Source organism: Vulpes lagopus, chromosome 12, assembly GCF_018345385.1.
Source record: "Vulpes lagopus strain Blue_001 chromosome 12, ASM1834538v1, whole genome shotgun sequence".
Classification (NCBI taxonomy): domain Eukaryota; kingdom Metazoa; phylum Chordata; class Mammalia; order Carnivora; family Canidae; genus Vulpes; species Vulpes lagopus.
The window spans coordinates 10,979,348-10,993,851 of NC_054835.1; the positions used below are offsets into that span (position 1 = coordinate 10,979,348).

The window sequence follows — 14,504 nt, forward strand, 5'->3', positions numbered from 1 at the left end:
TTATTTTATTTTATTTTATTTATTTATGATAGGCACACAGTGAGAGAGAGAGAAAGAGGCAGAGACATAGGCAGAGGGAGAAGCAGGCTCCATGCAGGGAGCCTGACGTGGGATTCGATCCCGAGTCTCCAGGATCGAGCCCTGGGCCAAAGGCAGGCGCCAAACCGCTGCGCCACCCAGGGATCCCTCTTTTTCTCTTTTTAAAAAGATTTTATTTATTCTTGAGACAGAGAGAGAGGCAGAGACATGGGCAGAGGGAGAAGCAGGCTCCCCACAGGGAGCCCGATGTGGGACTCCATCCCAGGACCCCAGGATCACGCCCCGGAGCCAAAGGCAGATGCCCAACCGCTGAGCCACCTTGCAAGAAGATGCCTTGCAGGTGAAATGCAAACCCTCACCTGGAGGTAAACTATGGCTTAGGCTAGTAATGGCCAAATGCCATTTTCATCTGTTATGTGGGCATAATAACTCCTACCTCATAGAATTGTTTGGAGATTCAGCAAAACTGTGTATGTAAAGCTCTTGACACTGTGTCTGGCACATAATAAGTGGTCAATAAAGGACTGTGTAATTAGAAACCTCTGCTCTTCACCCTCCAGAGCTCTCTGCAACCCAGCCTTTGTTTGCAGAGACAGAAACTCCTTTTTTTTTTTTTTTTAAAGTTGTTCTGAGGCCTGATCAGTCTTCTGAGAAGGCCTCACAATAACTAAATTTAAGAGACTCGTGTATGGGATGCCTGGGTGCTCAGCAGTTTAGCGCCTGCCTTCGGCCCAGGGCGTGATCCTGGAGTCCCAGGACTGAGTCCCACATTGGGATCCCTGCATGGAGCCTGTTTCTCCCTCTGCCTGTGTCTCTGCCTCTCTCTCTCTCTCTGTGTCTCTGATGAATAAATAAATATTAAAAAAAAAAGAGGCTTGTGTATACACAATAATGCAGTAACATAAACTGCTCTGTGCTTCCAGGGGCATGGTAAAGACTGCATGACAGAGGAGGCGGCGGCTGAGACGCTGGGCCCTGTCCTGGCCAGCGTTTAAGGGCAAGGGCCAGCGTTAAGGCCATGGCTTTAAGGCCTCTGGCAGGGCTTTGTGTGGGGGGTGAGCAGGGCAGCTGCCTTAGCTGCAGGACGTTGAGCTCTACTGAAGTTTGCAGATGGAGGCTGGCAGATGAGACAGGGTGCAGAAGAGAATTCATTCATTCATGCCAGACCCCTCATGGAGCCCTGCTCTTATGGAGCTGCCACAGTGGATCGAGGACAGCCAACAGACAGGCCCTGTAAGTAAGAGATGGAGACAAAGAGGTAAGCCACAACCAAGGGAGGGTACCACACTTTTCCCCTCCCATGGCAGGAGGCTCAGGTCCTATTTTTGTACTCCTTTGACAGATGAGGAAACCAGTCTTGGGGAGATTAAGTGACTCCATTCTGGGCACTCAATAGTCCCCAGAGGCCCAACCTCAGTGGTGATGAAACTCCAGGAGCCTGGGCTGGTGGGGAGACAGTCATCGGGGCCACCCTGAGTTTCTTCCCAAGGCAGACCTGCCTCTCAAGAGGCCCTAGGGAGGAGTCCCGGCACTAGGCCTGCCAGATAGTTAGCCAGTGGCTGAGATGCCCAAATGCCAGTCACTGTCACTTTCTTCTTGCAGATTCTGCTTCCCAGAGACTTCCAGACTCACGGAAGTCTGGCTACCTCACTGAGCCACCTGGGCAACACGAGTTGGCAAGCAGGGCCACTGGGCACGATGGAGGGAAAGGTGGGGACTTGGGTCCTTCCATTTAAGCCAAGGTCCCCAGGGAGGGCTGAGTTCCTGCTGTATTCCTGCTGGGCATCCTCCTTAGGTCCGCAGAAGGCCCAAGGAGGCTCATCAGGGTCCTGGGCATTTGGTCGACAGCCTTGACAGCCTGGCTGGTCAGGGATAGCCTCTGTGGACTCCAGCCAGACTCTGGAAGGCCAAGACCAAGGGGAGAGGCTCCTTGCTTTGGCCTGAGGGGTGAGGTGGGATCATCCTGATGATGAGTGCCCTAGAGGATGAGACCCAGATGGCAGGAAAGGAGAACATAGCCTTGGGGGTGACTCACACAGGAGTCTGTAAACCCAAGGTACCAAACCAGGGCTTCAGGATGGGTGCTCCAGAACCCTGGGTGTGAGGTGTCAACCTGAAGGTTCTCATCATCCACTCCTTGACCTTCTCTCATTTTGTAAACTAGAAAGGCAAGGTCTTCCGCGCACCAGCACCTGCTCTGGAGTCTTGCCTGGGGTGTGTAAGAGGTCCTGGGCTCCCAGTAAAGGGACAGCTGGGAGGGTGGGGGTCCTGCAGACTGCTTCCCAGGCCCGGGGGCGTTTGCATCTCAGCTCCTGTATTTACTAACTCAGTGACCCGGGGCAGGTCACCCGCTCCTCCCAGAGACTCAGCTCCCTCACCTGTGAGCCTGGGAGGGCAGACACAGTGGCTCAGTGGGCCCCAGGAGCCGGCCCTCACTTTAATATTACTAAGACGGGAGCATTTCCGGCCCTAGAACTCCTGGTCACCCTGAAGTAAACCCGGTGACCCCGGCAGCTTGGGATGGGGCCAGCCCACGCAAGGAGCCTCGACCTTCCTCCACCTGGCAGGTACAGCCAGCACAGGGGAAGACTTGCTTTGTTTTAGACGTTTTTATGGGGGACCGACCTACTCAACGTGCGTCCCTCTGACGTGACGGCCGGATGAAGGTGTACTTATGTGTACACCTGAGGACTGAACATCCAAAACAAGACCCGCCACGAGCCCACGGGCTGAGCCTGAGGCTTTCCACGTACCGAAGGGCCACGGCCCCCTCCTGGAATCTCAGGATGCTATTCCTGCCCCCCACTGGGCAGACGGGGAAAGTGGGGCTGGCGGGCGCGGGCGCGGGCGCGGGCGCAGGCGTTAGGCACATCCCCCGCTAGTCGCTAGCCCCGCGGCTCGGCCCCGCGCCCCGCGCCCCGCGCCCCGCGCCCCGGCGGAGGTGGGCAGCTCGAGGGGGGCGCGGCCGAGCGCGGCTCCTCCCCGGGCGGGGCCGCCCCTGCGCGCGCGCCGACGCCCCGCCCCGCCCTCCGCGCGCGCCCCCGCCGGGCTAATTAGGCGCGCGGTTTGTTTACAAACACGGGGCTCGGCAGGTGCGCGCCGCCCCAACGGTGCGCGGCCGGGGCGCGAGGGCGCCGGCTCCGGGGTCCCCGGGCGGGAGTCGCGGGCGGCGGGCGGCGGCCGCGCTCCTGCCTTTTCCGCGCCTCTCGCGGGCACCAGGAAATTCGCCCGTAGCAGCAAGTTCCTCCCCGGCCCCCGCGCGGGAGGGCGGGCGGCGCGGACCGAGGGCGGGCGGCGGGGGCCCCGGGCTGGGGGCGGCCGCCGGGGGTCCCCGCCCCGCCCCGCCCCGCGCGCCCCCCGGGCCGGGCCCGCTCGCGGCCGGGTCGGCGGGGCGGGCAGCGGGCGGGGGCGCGCGGGGCGGGGCGCGGCGCCGGCGGGGCCGGGACATGTAGTCCGCGCGCCGCGGCCTCCCCTGGGCGGCCCTGGCGCGGGCCCGGCCGCGGACTACGACTCCCGCCAGGCGCCGCGGCGCAGCGCATGAGCCCTGCTCGGCTCCGGCGCGTCTATTATGCTGCCGGGGCCGGCGAGCCAAAGAGGAGCCGGCCGCGCGGGCCGGGAGGGACGGCCGTCGGAGCCGCCGAGGCCAAGTACGCCTTTCTCTTGCTTCCTTGCGCGCGCGGGGCGGCGGGCGGCGCGGGCGGCGGCGGGCCGGGCGGGCCGGGGAGCGCGGCCCCGTGCGCCCCGCGCGGGCCGCCGGCGCGTCCCGGGAGTCGGGCGCCCGGGCCGCCGCCGCCTTTGTGCGCGGCCACGATGCAACAAAGCGCGGCGGCCGCCCGGGGTCGCGGCGGCGGCGGCGGCGGCGGCGGCGGCGGCGGCGGCGGCGCGGGCTCCCTCCCCTTCGCCCTCGGCGCGGGCTCCCTCCCCTTCGCCCTCGCCCGCGCCCTCCCGGCCGCCCGCGCCCCGGGCTGGGGGCGTCGCCGCAGCTGGGGCGCGCAGCCCGGAGTTGGCACGGCCCGCGCGCCCCGCGCCAGCCCGGCCTCCCGCGCCCTCCCTCGCGGAAGGGATTTTTTCCCCCCTTTCCTCTGCCCGCCATCTTTCGGAGGGGGGACCGAGGGAGGACGCGGAGGGGGACGGTGCGCGGCGGCGTCCCAGGCCCGCCGTGCGCCCCGGCGCCACTCTCCCGGAGCCCGCCCTGTCTGCGGGCCCCTCGGGGCTCGCGCTGGGGGCCCGGCGCCGCCGCCAGGGCGGGGGGCGAGACCAGGCCCGGGCCCGACTCGGAGCGGCGCGGGGCAGCCTCCTCCCAGAGTTGGGGGCCCGGCGCTGACTTGGAGCCCCTTGGACTCGCTGGGTCGTTGCCGCCAGGCCCGGAGGAGACCCAGTTCCCGTTTTGAAATCAGCCTGAAAAGCGCTCAATCCGGGCGAGGGTGGCTGGGAGCGGGAGGAGCGGGGTGCTTCCCCTCTGTCCCACCCGGGGTGGCACCGGCCTGACCGTGGCACCAGCCCGCCGGGAGGGATGCCCGCCACGCAACCTCGAACGTCTCCGTGGCCCAAGTGGGCTCCCCCGCGAGTACAGCGGTGGGCCGGGGAGCTCTCTGCACCGGTTGCTCCTGGGGGCAGGGCTAGCGTGGAGGCCTTGGGCGGCCTCCTTTCCCCGGGGGCCTAGGGAGCCCGGGGACAATCTTGGACACAGGATGGAGCTGGGGGGGCTCCCCTGGGAGTTCCTGTGCTGGGCCAGCCCCTCAGTGTCCTGCGACCCTTCACGTTGGCTGGAAGCTCTCCGCCCAGGCGTGCAGAACTAGTGTGTCTTACTCCCCCCCCACCCCCCGCCCCGGGCGTTAACTTGGTTGTGGACTGCAAAGTTAGCCGGTGGGTGTGGGGTGGCTGTTGTGCATCAGAAGGAAACCAAGGAAAGGGATCCCAGAGGCTCATCTTCACGGTCCCCCACCCCAGTGAGAGGGACAAGGGAGTCCTGTTGGCTGTCTTCTTTAAGTCTTTCCTTCAAGATGGAGCTGCTTTTCCTGGGTCCATGGAGTGGCCCCAGGAGATCCTCAAGCCTACACAAAGCGGCCTGGTGTTTTTTGGGGGGAGCAGTTTCGGCTTTAAAGTGGACAAGGAAAGGGCTGCATCTGTACAAGGGGTCGGTCCTCAGGAGTTAGAGACCTCTTCCCTCCTTCCCCGGGCCCTGCGCAGCGGCCCTGATTGTGGCCTCCCGTTTGCAAATAAAGCTCTGTGTTTGCCCTTTCTCGTGTGGAGGCCTTTGGTGTGTGCTGGTGGTTGCAGATCAGGAAAGATAGGGCACACGCAGGGCGTTACAATGCCCGCCCTCTGGGCAGGAGGTGACACCTGGAGGTGAGGGGCATTTCTGACTTTTCTGGTGACCTGGGGGGGAGGGGCATGCCTCTGCCCCTGGGCATCTGGAAGCTGCCTCCCAGCAGCTCCGCAGAGGCCTAGATCCAGTCCCAGCCCTGCTTTGGGGACATCCAGGGAGGAGGGGTTTAAGATGCTTTTTCTGGGGGGTGGGGGAGTGGACATTTGGCACCGTTGGGATTTTTATTTTGTATTTAGGAAGTAGAGTAAAGGAGTTCACGCGTGCTTTAGAAGTGAGCTTTGAATAAAGGAGGGGATTTGTAAACACTCTGCTCCCGCCTTTGACTCTCGGGCAGTGTTGGGCAGAAAGTGAAAGCGGAGAGGGGGGGTGGGGGCCGGGGGCCTTGCACCGTGTACCGCCCAGCCTGGCGCTGCTGCAGCCAAAGGCTCCTTCCTGTGCCCTCTTCCTGCAGCCTGGCAAGTCGCCAGCCACCAGAGCCCTGTGCCCAGCTAGTGGTGAGGTGCACAGCCACTTCCTGGTTCTAGGTGGTGGAGCTTTCCTTGGGGAGTGTTGGCCCCCAGCCCCCGGAGTGGAGTGGTTGGCACAAGACTAACAGGACCCTGTTCCATGCGTGGCCACGGTGTCCGTCTGGCCTTCTGTCCACCAGTGGCGGCCCTGTCCTCCTCGGGAGAGCAGCGTTCCCTTGGTGGGCCCACAGGAAGCTGGGGTCGAGCCAGGAGTGGGGGCCTGCCCGGACCCAGAGCCCACCAAGTCCCCGCTGCTGGAGACGCGCCTGAAGCTGCTCTGCAGATAGTTGATGGGGAGGCAGTTCAGGGGCCTGGCTCAGTAGTGTGGATGGGTAGGTAGCCTGTTCCTCCTTTCTTTCCTAACTGATCTTTGAACTATAACCAGCGGGACCCCAAAGGCAAGCCCTGTATACCTTGCATCAGCAGGCCAGTGGCCAGTTGAAGCATTTGTTTCGCAAGGAAATTTTATTATATTTATTTATTTTTTTACAGATTTTATTTGTTCACGAGACACACAGAGAGAGAGAGAGAGAGAGACAGGGGCTCAGGCTGAGGGAGAAGCAGGCTCCATGCCAGAAGCCCGATGTGGGACTCGATCCTGGGTCTCCAGGATCATGCCTTGGGCTGAAGGTGGTGCTAAACCGCTGAGCCACCTGGGCTGCCCCACAAGGAAATTTTAAAGAATTACGGTGGAAAGCAGCACCCTGCTTGCCGTATTCTTACCTTTGGGAACTTGGGGTGCCCCAGGAATTTGCATCTTGGGAGCACTCCTTCCATCCCACGTGGGGCTTTGCCCTTTGTTTGAGCAGAAGAGACCGATAGGTGTCCACGTCACAGTGGGCTGCCTGGTGTGTTTGGACCGGGGCTACTGGTCACTGTCTAGGTGCCCAGGTGGTGGCTGGTGTGTCCAGGAAGCCTTTGGTGCTTGCACACCCCCGCCCCCCCACTCTGGGTACTTGTGCTCCTGCCATTCGAGAAGCTTGGGGGCTCTTAAAGTGTCATGTTTCGGGATCATTCACGCTTTGGTGGTTTACATTTGAAGTCTGGCTCCTGGATGTATGTTTACAGTAGTGGTAATGGGGACCTGTGTGCGGCCAGAGGCTTTCAGCCCTGCTGCTTCAGTGCTATAGGTGTGTGTTTATTTCTTTCTCCAGCTTTTAAGTATTCTAGAAGAGAGTCTGCTCTCAATTGACCTCCTTTTTAGGGCCTTTATGATCTCCAGTGAGAGCCAGCTAAAAGCTGCGTTTTGGAGGAAGCCTCCTCCTGCTTGCCACAGGCCCTGGAAGTTCCGGGGGACCTCGTCCAGAGTTAATGAGGTGTTTGGAAGTACTTTTCCATCTCCTTGAAATATGTCACCTGGAGTGCAGTGACAGTTCAAGTGTCCCTAATCCATTTTCTCTGTGTGTGGTTAAAGTTGGGCTTGGTGGCTGGAGTGGGGGCACCATATCATAGGAGCTGGGGCTCTGGGGGCCCCATCGAGGTCCCAGGTACCTGGAACCCCGGGACTTGGAGGTGGGAATGTCCTCACCTGTTGGCTTCTGTCAGTGGTGGCCGCTGCCCGCAGGCAGGACCATGTTCTCAGTTCTGTACATCTGCACCCTTGTAAGGCCTACCAGAAAGAAGAGGAGCCGTTTCAGTTCTGTGACTAAGCTGAGGGGATGCCTTCCCTGTGCAATGACTGTGACCAGAGAGAGTTCCAGGGGTGCGGTGTGGGCGTAAGGGACAGTTGGAGTGGTATGGGCTTCAAGAAGGGGGTGCCCCCCCAGCTTATTGCCATTGGCTTGTGTGCCTACCCCTAACATTGACTGCGTATTCATGGTGCCAGCCCTGAGCCAGGGGCTGGGCGTTAAGACTTTGGGCTTCGCTGGCTGTGGACTCAGATAAGGCAGGCACCCTTCTGTGTTCCACTGTCTCAGCTGCCTCCCTGCTGCCCTGGCCCAGCTGATTGTGGGTCTGGGGTTAGAGACACAGGTGACCACGTGACTGTCCCCTATGGTGACAGAGTCCCGCCCCTACAGGGTGGTCCAAAGGGGGAGAAGGAGCAATGGGGAGGAGAGCCTGCAAGAGTAGCTTGGTTTACATGCAAGTACTTGGGCTGAGGTAACATCACCACTGTGAGTAGTAACATCAGTGAACACTGGGGCTGTAGTAACACCATTACCTTGGGACGTACTCCCATGGAGCACTGAGACCGTAGTAACACAAGCACTGTGGGTAGTACTCCCAGGGATCACGGGCTGTAATAACACCATTACCATGGGAGGTACTCCAGGGAGAACTGGGGCTGTAGTAACACCACTACCGTGGGAGGTATTCCAGGGAGCACTGGGGCTGTAGTAACACCACTACCGTGGGAGGTACTCCAGGGAGCACTGGGGCTGTAGTAACACCACTACCGTGGGAGGCACTCCCAGGGAGCACTGGGGCTGTAGTAACACCATTACCTTGGGACGTACTCCCATGGAGCACTGAGACCGTAGTAACACCAGCACTGTGGGTAGTACTCCCAGGGATCACGGGCTGTAATAACACCATTACCATGGGAGGTACTCCAGGGAGAACTGGGGCTGTAGTAACACCACTACCGTGGGAGGTACTCCAGGGAGCACTGGGGCTGTAGTAACACCACTACCGTGGGAGGTACTCCAGGGAGCACTGGGGCTGTAGTAACACCACTACCGTGGGAGGCACTCCCAGGGAGCACTGGGGCTGTAGTAACACCATTACCTTGGGACGTACTCCCATGGAGCACTGAGACCGTAGTAACACCAGCACTGTGGGTAGTACTCCCAGGGATCACGGGCTGTAATAACACCATTACCGTGGGAGGTACTCCAGGGAGAACTGGGGCTGTAGTAACACCACTACCGTGGGAGGTACTCCAGGGAGAACTGGGGCTGTAGTAACACCACTACCGTGGGAGGTACTCCCAGGGAGCACTGGGGCCGTAGTAACACCACTACCGTGGGAAGTATTCCAGGGATCATGGGCTGTAGTAACACCACTACCGTGGGAAGTACTCCAGGGAGCACTGGGGCCGTAGTAACACCACTACCATGGGAAGTACTCCAGGGAGCACTGGAGCTGTAGTAACACCACTACCGTGGGAGGCACTCCCAGGGAGCACTGGGGCTGTAGTAACACCACTACCGTGGGAAGTACTCCAGGGAGCACTGGGGCTGTAGTAACACCGCTACTGTGGGAGGTACTCTGGTGTAGTAATGACACCAGAGCCGAGAGGACATGACAGGGTATCAGGTAGGTGAGGGGACAACAGTGTGGGTCAACCTGCAGGCCAGACCTGGGGCCTGGTGACAGTCCCATAGCACCGGGTGGAGCGCCCACAGGTTAGATGGGACTGGGCCAGCAGAGGGTGGGTCCCTTGCTGCTGGAGGGCAGGTGTGACCTAGACCTTTCAGGCAGGCTCAGGGCCCTGGCTGGGCAGGGTGTGACAGGCCCAGAGTGTGGGCAGGAGGCAGCGGTGGGCCCAGCCTGCTCGTTTGCTCCCCTGGGGTCCCCTCACCTGGCCCCACGGGCAGTTGGCTCCGTCTATCATGGAAGTCGACCCTGGCCTCACGGATCCAGTTTCCTGTGATCTGGCCTGCCGGCCCCAGGGCAGCCACTGGTCAGCATGTACTGTGGAGGCTTGGCCAGCCGCCTGGGGGCAAAGGTGCCCTGCTCTGGGGCCCACTTAGCTCGGGATCTGCTGGATGGGGAAGAGGCTTCTGAGAGGCGGTAGCTGGGGTTCTGGTGTGGGGCACATGGCCTCGTTCGAGGTCTGCCTCTGCTTCCTTCTGGCTGGGCGACCTGTTGCCCCTTTGCCTCTGAGCCTTTGTCCCTACTTGGAAGATGGGTGGACAGCTACTGATGCCCTGCCAGGATGGTACAAGGAGACCAGGACTGGAGTGTGGCAGTGAGGGAGCCCCCTACAAGCACAGAGACCCCCTGGTGCAGAGAGAGTGAGCACCCACCTCAGGAGGTTGAGATTCACAAGACCGTCCTTGGTGCTGGTGGGCACCGCGGATCTGAGCAGGACAAGGCGGGCCTAGGTGAGCTCAGGCCCTGCCCCTGGTCCCCTTCGGCAGTCGAGACTGGGGGACTCCCTCCTACCTCCAACCACCTCCTCCCTTGGTGTCAGCGTCCCTAGGTGCCTCTTATCCTCCTATGGCATGCCACGGTGTCCCCTCAGGCCCCCAGATGCCCCCCACACTAGGAGCCTCCTGAGAACCTCCACCAACCCTTGCAGAATTGCTCAGCCTCTCCCCATCCTGTCTCCTGTGGCCCCTCCACCCTCCCTTGAAAGCTGGGGATCCCTGGGTCCAAATAGGGGCCCTTGCTCTGAGCCAAGCCAGCCCGGAAATGCCCCCACCCCTGCCCCCTTCCAGCCTCATCCCCCCAGGGCTGGAGGTGCCCTGTAGCCACCGCAGGGAGGGTCCATCCCCTACCAGCTTCAGTCCCAGGTGCCCAGGGGCTTCAGCTCTGCCTGCCTCTGGTACCACCTGCAGCTCAGCGCTCTGGCGGAAGGGCTGCTGCATCTGTGGCCCAGGCTTGGAGTGGTCTCTACACGGCCACTGGACAGAGAGCCCCCTCATGTGTCCAAGGCCTCGAATAAGGTCTCTCCTGATGTTCCTGTGGGCTAGACGAGCCTCCAGGTAGGTGGATTTCTGTTTTATCTAGGATTCTAGATCCCCGTGGAGGATGGAGGCAAGTCCATCCTTGAGGACTTGACTTGAGGGGCTGAGTCTAAGCTCTTGGGAAGAGGTGAGGAGCTGGCCTGCTGCCTCCAGGCCAGCCCCCATCTTGCAGCCTGCAGACCCTGGGCCCTGTTCCCACCTGCCAAGGCCCAGCACAGAGCCCCTCTGAGTGGAGGAGTGCGAATGGTCCTGGAGGGTGGGGAGGCCAGTCGGTGTCCCCTGCCCTCCCCTGCCCGCTGTCCACTTGGGAAGCCCTCCTTGGGGTCTCGCCAGGACTCCGGATCTCTGGCTTTCACTTGTGTTTGAGGGTTTTTGTGGTTTATCTGAGTTTCCGCTCTGGGCAGTTTCAGATCCTCTTGTGTCAAAGGCGGCTTGTCTCCACTTTGACCTTCACCCAGTTTGCACGTGCTGCCTTCCTGCCTTGGCAGCTGTCCCCTGGGAAGCGGGGCAGCTTCTCTGAGCCTCGGCCTCCTGCCCGACAGCACCTAACACAGAGTGGGCGCTCAGCAATGGCTTCTGGGGCTGTCCTGGGGGGAGCACCACTTCCCTGCTGGCTGTGGGGCTGCGTTCAAGTGGGGTCCCCACTCCGTGACCACCGGGAGGGCTGCCCGTGCAAGGCGGGTGCTGTCCTTGCAGTAAATAGGGAACCCAAGTGAAGTGTCTGTCAGCGGGTGTGTGCAGAGCACCGCACCCTGACAGCCCCAGGCACATTCTGGAGGCTCCCTGACCCTGGGGAGCCTTAATGGTGAAATTAATTGCTCCTGCATTATGTGCTTACAGACCTTTAGACCCACGCTCTAGAAGAATGGTTTCCAGCCAGTGGGCATCAGGCGGCCTGTGGGCTCTCAGGTCCACGGACTGGAGCTGTACCTTTTCCTCCTGTGTGCTTACCCCAGGAGACCTGCACCCCCTCCCCTGGGGACAGCTGGGGGGTGCAGGGCAGACCTTGCAGCTCACAGATTTTACAAGCACGTGTAGGCTTGAGGTGCTGGGGTCTCTTTGGCACCTCCCGTGCGAGGGGGTCCTCTTCCCACCCAGGTAAGTGGGGAGCAAAGTCGTGTCCCCCAGGGCTGGCAGCTGCTGTGAAGGGGTGGGGGATGCCGGAGCCTGAACACCCAAGGAAAAGTGGAGTTTGCCCTCTTCTGGTGCTGTGGGAGTTTCCAGTGGAGACAGAAGTGGAGGGAATAGAGGCCGTCCACAACCCCCAGAGTGCTCAGCCTCTCCTGCTTTGTCCCATCTTATTTGCAAAGCCCCACGGCCACTATCGGGACACAAGCTCCAGACGCGTCTTATTCAGAAGACTTTGAGCACCTGTCTCTGCAAGATAATGACTCTAGAAAACTTAGAGCTGCAATACCATTATCACCCCCAAAGCGTTAACATTGTATCCGAAAGGTTATCAAATAGTGTTGAAGTAGACGCCCCTCGCGTTCACTTCATAGCAGGCATTTCTAGCAAATTGGCGCAGGTGCCCGAGTCCCGGGGGTGCCACCCACCGGCTCTCTCACCTACCTGTGATTGCCTGGACTATGAGATGGAGAAGTACAGGCCTGTCCCCCTCCATGTGACATCGTAAAGTTCCAGGCTGGCGTAGAAGCTGATAGTGACAGGCAGCCTTCCTTGTCACAGGGCCGCCACTCCAGTGACTCCTCTTGGCTCCACTCCAGTCACCAGAAACTCTAGGGACAGAGCTTTTTTCCCTAATTCTTGTGCAGCAAAACCTGACCCTGCAGCAGATCCTTGTTTATCCTTAGGATGAAAATTCATGTTTCCTTGCAGCATATTGTGTTTGATTTGGGATGTCATCCCAGGCCCTGGGAGTGGGCATGTGTGTGTCAGAGATCCTGCCCCCGCCCCCCCACCACCCTGGAACGGTGGATTCACTGGGTTCGGAAATCCAGCAGACTCGATCCAGGCATGCCTGGCTCCCGGGAGGAGGGGGCAATGATCAGGATCAGGATCAGACTCTGGCCATGGCATGGGGTGTGTGCTGGAGCTGAAGGGAAGTCAGGGGTCCCTGGGGCTCACAGGTTGCCTGCCACAGTGAGGGTGTCCAGGGGAGCTTGGTTGCCCAAGAGACTGTGCACTGGTGTGAGAGCTCTGAGCACCCTGGGCTTCAGTTTTCTCTTTTGCAACCAGTACCCAGTACGTGTTGCCATAGGCTGATGGGGACCCGGGGAATGGGGTCCCAGCTGGGCTTTTATCTTCACTCCCTCCGTGACCCCCATCTTGGCATCCCCCACCCAGCCACAATAGATTGGGCCAAGAGGTGAGGCCAGACCCTTCTGTGGCCCCAATTTGCCTTTGTTTCCCTCCTGATTTGGGGGCCCTGGCATATCCCACTAGGGACTCCCTTGAGGAGAAGGTGCCGGAGGTCCCTGGCAGCAGATGCAGAAGCAGGCCCCGCCGGCCCCCATGGCAGTTTACTGCCTGGGCGTTTCTCCCCAGCCTGGCATGGCCAAGGGGCGGGGCTGGGGGCCCCATGCTCCTGCATAGAGGCCAAGCCTGGGGGATCAGAGAGGGGCCAGTGCCCACCTGGAGGCACAGGCCCCAGGGAAGAGCAGTCTGCAGCCAGAGCCTTCCTGCTTCGTTGACAGACGTGCTGCTTCTCCAAGCCTGGCTGCCATCATCGTGGAGTTGGGGCATTGAGAGGCTGCTCCTGCTCTGCTGGGATGAGGCGGCGAGGTGGAGGGTGGTGGTTATCTTAGGTAGACACGTTTCAGTTCTCGGTCCCACGTGTGACCTCATTGTGTCCTCACAGCGCCTGGTAATGGGTATGCAGAGACCCTCGGGCTCTGGTCTCTGACCCTGTGCTGAGTCCCCTCTCCGGGTGATTTGGGAACCAGGATAACTCCTTCCAGCCCAACATGCCAGTGTTCCCCAGCTCCCTTGCCATTGGCCAGGATGCCCCTGGTCCCTTCATCCTCGTGGGTGGGAAGCCACGCACCTGTGTCTGACCATGGAGTTGGGAGCACTCGGTAGGTGACAGCAGTGCCACAGGTCAGCTGGTGAGGGAGCCGAGTTTTGAACCCTGATGTGGCAGACCCAGTGGGTGCTCCTTGCCGCCCTCCACATGGCCCTGCTTGCCAGAGGTCTTGGTGTTGGTGTGGCAACGGGAGGGCCATCTCGTTCTTTAGCTGCCTGGTCCTCTCCCCCCCGCCCCTGGTGGCTTATGTCCCCAAATGCCCATGTGGACAGCCTCAGGAAATCCCCGCAGGTGGAAGAGCCTCAGCTTTGTCACTCTGGCCTCAGGCCACATGAGTCTGAGCATCCGCAGAGGTAAAGGGCTTGTGGCCGTGGCTGACCACTCAACATACTTGGTGTTCTCTCCACCGTCTGCTCCCACCGGCCTCACCCCAGGAGGGCAGCAGTGAGGCCTGGGCCCGAGGGTAGTGGGGCAATCACACAGGGCGAGGCGTGGGGTGGATGCTGGACACATTGCTGAGAGGAACTTCCTGAGCACACCGAAGGAGCATGGGGTGCTCTGAGTGTTGGGCACAGGTGGTGGGCGTCACGTGACTGCACGGCAGCTGTACCTCTCTTTTGAACCCCATGTTGTTTTGCACTTTGTCCCTTACTTTGTTCGTAGCTGCCCCTGTGAGAGGGTGTGCTGGTGATCTGCTTACATTTTTACTTCTCTGGAAGCAGCATTTGCTCCCTGGTCTCAGAATGCAGCCCTTATCCCTCCCAGATGAGGGAGGCTGAGGGACAGCCCTCTGTGCTTGTCAGCGTCCGTGATGTCACCGTCGGGTCTGGAGAAGCGTCCAGGGGAAAGGCAAGGCCAGGCTTTCACCATGGCTCTGCTCACCCTAGACCTGAGCAGCCCAGGTCTAGACTGCCATGGCTCTGCTCACCCTAGACTCAGCCCATCCTGCTGGGCTTTGAGCAGAGGTGACTGACCCCCAGGCCTGGGCTCCGTCTGCAGGGAGGCGGCCA

The 14,504-nt window shown here is 60.7% G+C and overlaps 1 protein-coding gene across 1 annotated transcript in view; it reads left to right on the forward strand.

Annotated features, from left to right (window-relative positions):
* The first annotated feature begins 3,483 nt into the window (after positions 1-3,483).
* The window catches only part of BRD3 (bromodomain containing 3), a 34,707-nt gene continuing 23,686 nt past the window's right edge, over positions 3,484-14,504 (forward strand). The window contains exon 1 of the mRNA XM_041724654.1: positions 3,484-3,686. The gene's annotated coding sequence lies outside the window, so the exon portion shown is untranslated. The remainder of the gene's footprint in view (positions 3,687-14,504) is intronic.